General features: G+C 42.6%; 1 pseudogene; it reads right to left on the bottom strand.

Annotated features, from left to right (window-relative positions):
* Positions 1-2,337: 2,337 nt before the first annotated feature.
* The window catches only part of LOC110923576, a 5,468-nt pseudogene continuing 2,388 nt past the window's right edge, over positions 2,338-5,417 (bottom strand).

The raw sequence follows: 5,417 nt of genomic DNA, 5'->3' as shown, positions 1-5,417 counted from the left end.
CATGTCCCTATGGTACCAAGTACCGAGGACCCAAAAATTCAAGTGACTAAAAATCCTGATAATTACCCCGAGCAAGATTTTCAGAAAATCGAGCTAGATGCAAAGGCATTTAGTATCGTGACATCTGCTTTGCCTAATGATATCTATATTGGCCTGTTGCATTGCAACAGTGCAAAGGAGTTATGGGATGCCTTGAAAGAGCAATTCGGTGTCACTGACGAAGTCATTGAGAACAACAGAGAAGTTTTAAACCAACAATATGAAACATTTTGCCATGTTAAAGGAGAATCATTAACACAACAATTTGAAAGGTTTAGTTGTCTGATAAGTGAGTTAAAACTGGTTCATGTTAATTTTGCAAATTCTACTTTGAATAGCCGATTTCTTAGATCACTACCAGATAAATGGGACACTATAGCCTTTGTAACAAGAAATTATGTTGGGTTTAAAGAGATGAGTTTGACTCAGCTTCATGGTAGGCTTCTCACTTATGAGAGAGAGCTTAACCAGAAAAAAGAAGCTACAAGAGTCAGGAAAAGTGGCTTATGACTATGCTTTTGGTAGCACAACACTTTTTGGTCAAAAAGAAACCTCTAGTAGTAGCAAGGATCGGAGTTATGATCATTTTATTGACATAACATCTGGTGGAAATTTTAACTCTGATTCTAGCTCACCAAATTTTTCCTTTGGTGCTAATAGGGATAACCAAGTTTCTGACAACTTATCTTTTGAACTAAATGATTTTCAACATTTTAATCCAATTGATTCGGAAGAAATGGACATATTGCACCAGCTTGCATTGCTAAGTGTTAGGACTAGCAAATTTTACAAAAAAACTGCTAGAAAATTTCCAGGGTTACTTGGTGGGTTAAAAGTTGGGTTGGTTAAGTCTAAAATCAAGTGTTGCAAGTGTAACAGGCTAGGACACTTTGCTAGGGTATGTAGAAGCCAAACAATTGCTCTACCCACAAATGCTTCCAAGCAGATGATACCCTCAACAGACCCAAACTTTAAAAAGACCATCTTCAACCACTGCTCTACCCGCAATTGTTTGAATCAAAGAAAAAGGCAAAAAGAAATGGAAGAAGAAGATCAAAGGAAGTTTAAAGAGCAAAGAAAAGAGGGTATCAAGTTATCACACAGATGCTGCAAGTGATAAGCTTATGGAAACAATTTCAAAGCTTGCTAGCCAAACGCTGCCATCAAGCTCAACAATAAATCAAATCCCAAGAAAACCATCTGATTCAAAAATTCTAAAATGGAAGTCAGATAAAGACACCATGAATTGACATTGCTCAGATCAGAAGGTGGAGTTGACAAGATTAAAATGGAGGATGCATATGGTCTGTGTGTAGAAGACCTCCAAGACTTGTTGAATCTGGAACTTGGAAGGGATATTAAAGATATGTTCTCTATGGACAGATCAGCAATAAAAGGAGTTTTGGCATCATCTGTTCTAGGGGGAGATTGTTGGAATTGAACTCTAATAAAATAACAGATGATAGAAAGCCAAAACTCTCTAACATCTGATCCAATAATAAAGGCTAACATCTGCCAGACCAAAACACTACTGAAGAAGAAATCAAAGATCTGTTGAAGATATAAAGCAAGGTCTGCTGGAGGGACAAGCACTGTTGAAGCTAGTAGAGGTTCTCTCATCAGATGATCTCGTCAATCTTTTTATTGTATTATTAATGTAACAGTGTTTAGCTTAGCAGATGTTAGAGTTAGTTATAGTTTTTGTTATCTGTCACTATCACTGTGACGTCATCAAAGATGCCACACTAGTTAGGACTTGTACTATAAATAGAACAGTGCATGTACTGTTCTATTCATCACTTTCATATTATCAACCCAATCATATTTCTTACATTATGTACGAGCAAATTAGAAGTGATCTTAGGTCGAGGGGGAGATTGTAACTTACATGCATACGTGATTCATTACAAAAGCATGATAAGTTGAAAACAATCTTTCTATTGTTGTAAATCAAAGTTTATTCCGCTGCACAATTCATTTAAAGTATCTTCTTCCATTGATTTCTTTAAAACTTTTACAACAATATCAATCTCGGATCCTAATATTACCCGAATCTGATGTCTTTCTTTTCTGGCCCGAACTACTACTTTCTTGACCCAACATGATGAAAACCACTCGAATATTTTGATTGGTAATCTTTCAAAGTCGTTTTCATGACCTCAACATCGTCACACCCGCTACCACCTACACGATCCTACATATTATAACAAATTATATTTCTTTAATATATTAATAATTTGAAAGTGAGTATGAATAGTAGTTTAATTCTTATAATAATATATATAGTTTCCTTATTCATGAATAGTAATTTTATTTTTATAATAATAATATATATTTTCTTGTTTACATACTTTTTTATTTTAAATTTACACTCCACTTCACTCCACACTATGCAAAACCAACACTCCCAGCTATTTCCCGAAAATCTTACACAAACGCATACTCTTCACTCCACACTAAGCGACACCAACACTCTCAGCTATTTTCCGAAAAGCGATTTAATACACCAAACCCCTCTAGTATCGGTTCCTCCATTTTCAGCAAGAAGTGGGTCTGCTTGTGGTGTCCTCTTCAGTTTGCTCACATCATACCCTTCTTCCTTCGCCTTCTCAACCAGCTGATTGTATATATCCTCATCAAGATAGGTTTTCCTGCATAGTATCTACACAAACACACACCACAATTTCAAATTAAAAAAAAAAGATATTAACTTACACTCTCTAAATTTACTTCTAAATCTATACCTCTCCATTACAGATGTTGAACCCTTACTACTTGATTAGAGACACCATTTCCCAACACCCCCAAAAGGCCATTTTCTTTATTATTACTTTTTTATTTATCGACAAACACACACTCTATGCTCTACACCTACTTTGCTTAGTGGTAGTGGTAGTGGTAGTGGTAGTGGTGGTGGTGATGGTGATGGTGGTGGTGGTAGTGGTGGTGGTGGTGGTGGTGGTGGTGGTGGTGGTCGTGGTGGTGGTGGTGGTGGTGGTAGTGGTGGTGGTAGTAGTGGTGGTAGTAGTCGTAGTCGAAGTCGTATTCGTAGTAGTCGTCGTAGTAGTCGTAGTAGTAGTCGTAGTAGTAGTCGTAGTAGTCGTAGTAGTCGTAGTAGTCGTAGTCGTAGTCGTAGTCGTCGTCGTGGTCGTAGTGGTCGTACTGGTCGTAGTGGTCGTAGTCGTGGTGGTCGTGGTGGTCGTGGTGGTCGTGGTGGTCGTGGTGGTCGTGGTGGTCGTGTTGGTCGTGGTGGTGGTGGTGGTCGTCGTCGTCGTAGTCGTCGTAGTCGTCGTAGTCGTCGTAGTGGTGGTAGTCGTCGTAGTCGTCGTAGTCGTCGTAGTCGTAGTAGTCGTAGTAGTCGTAGTCGTAGTAGTCGTAGTCGTAGTCGTAGTAGTCGTAGTCGTAGTAGTAGTAGTCGTAGTAGTCGTAGTAGTCGTAGTAGTCGTAGTAGTCGTAGTAGTCGTCGTAGTCGTCGTAGTCGTCGTAGTCGTAGTCGTCGTAGTCGTAGTAGTAGTCGTAGTGGTCGTAGTCGTAGTGGTCGTAGTCGTAGTGGTCGTAGTCGTAGTGGTCGTAGTCGTAGTCGTAGTGGTAGTAGTCGTCGTAGTCGTAGTCGTAGTGGTAGTAGTCGTCGTAGTCGTAGTCGTAGTAGTCGTCGTAGTCGTAGTCGTAGTCGTAGTCGTAGTCATATTCGTAGTCGTAGTCGTAGTCATCGTCGTAGTCGTAGTAGTCGTCGTAGTCGTAGTGGTAGTCGTAGTCGTAGTCATATTCGTAGTCGTAGTCGTAGTCATCGTCGCAGTCGTCGTCGTAGTCGTCGTCGTAGTCGTCGTCGTAGTCATAGTAGTCGTAGTATAGTAGTAGTAGTAGTAGTCGTCGTCGTCGTAGTCGTCGTCGTAGTCGTAGTCCTAGTCGTCGTAGTAGTAGTCGTAGTCGTAGTAGTTGTAGTAGTCGTAGTAGTCGTAGTAGTCGTAGTAGTCGTAGTAGTCGTAGTAGTTGTAGTCGTAGTAGTCGTAATCGTAGTCATAGTAGTCGTAGTCGTAGTCGTAGTAGTCGTAGTCGTAGTCGTAGTCGTCGTAGTCGTAGTCGTAGTCGTAGTAGTCGTAGTAGTCGTAGTAGTCGTAGTAGTCGTAGTAGTCGTAGTCGTCGTCGTCGTCCTCGTCGTCGTCGTAGTAGTCGTCGTAGTCGTGGTAGTTGTCGTGGTCGTCGTGGTCGTCGTCGTGGTAGTCGTCGTGGTCGTCGTCGTGGTAGTCGTCGTGGTAGTCGTCGTGGTCGTCGTCGTGGTCGTCGTTGTGGTCGTGGTCGTCGTCGTGGTCGAAGTCGTATTCGTAGTAGTCGTCGTAGTAGTCGTAGTAGTAGTCGTAGTAGTAGTCGTAGTAGTCGTAGTAGTCGTAGTCGTAGTCGTAGTCGTCGTCGTGGTCGTAGTGGTCGTACTGGTCGTAGTGGTCGTAGTCGTGGTGGTCGTGGTGGTCGTGGTGGTCGTGGTGGTCGTGGTGGTGGTGGTGGTCGTCGTCGTCGTAGTCGTCGTAGTCGTCGTAGTCGTCGTAGTCGTCGTAGTGGTGGTAGTGGTCGTAGTCGTCGTAGTCGTCGTAGTCGTAGTAGTCGTAGTAGTCGTAGTCGTAGTAGTCGTAGTCGTAGTCGTAGTAGTCGTAGTCGTAGTAGTAGTAGTCGTAGTAGTTGTAGTAGTCGTAGTAGTCGTAGTAGTCGTAGTAGTCGTCGTAGTCGTCGTAGTCGTAGTCGTCGTAGTCGTAGTAGTAGTCGTAGTGGTCGTAGTCGTAGTAGTAGTCGTAGTGGTCGTAGTCGTAGTGGTCGTAGTCGTAGTGGTCGTAGTCGTAGTCGTAGTGGTAGTAGTCGTCGTAGTCGTAGTCGTAGTGGTAGTAGTCGTCGTAGTCGTAGTCGTAGTAGTCGTCGTAGTCGTAGTCGTAGTCGTAGTCGTAGTCATATTCGTAGTCGTAGTCGTAGTCATCGTCGTAGTCGTAGTAGTCGTCGTTGTCGTAGTGGTATCGTAGTCGTAGTCATATTCGTAGTCGTAGTCGTAGTCATCGTCGCAGTCGTCGTCGTAGTCGTCGTCGTAGTCGTCGTCGTAGTCGTAGTAGTCGTAGTAGTCGTAGTATAGTAGTAGTAGTAGTAGTCGTCGTCGTCGTAGTCGTCGTCGTAGTCGTAGTCCTAGTCGTCGTAGTAGTAGTCGTAGTCGTAGTAGTTGTAGTAGTCGTAGTAGTCGTAGTAGTCGTAGTAGTAGTCGTAGTCGTAGTAGTTGTAGTAGTCGTAGTAGTCGTAGTAGTCGTAGTAGTCGTAGTAGTTGTAGTCGTAGTAGTCGTAATCGTAGTCATAGTCGTAGTAGTCGTAGTCGTAGTCGTAGTAGTCGTAGTCGTAGTCGTAGTCGT

This window comes from Helianthus annuus, chromosome 5 (genome assembly GCF_002127325.2).
Source record: "Helianthus annuus cultivar XRQ/B chromosome 5, HanXRQr2.0-SUNRISE, whole genome shotgun sequence".
Lineage (NCBI taxonomy): Eukaryota > Viridiplantae > Streptophyta > Magnoliopsida > Asterales > Asteraceae > Helianthus > Helianthus annuus.
The sequence above is the reverse complement of the archived record's forward strand: the minus strand, read 5'-3'. Positions and strand labels throughout refer to the sequence as shown.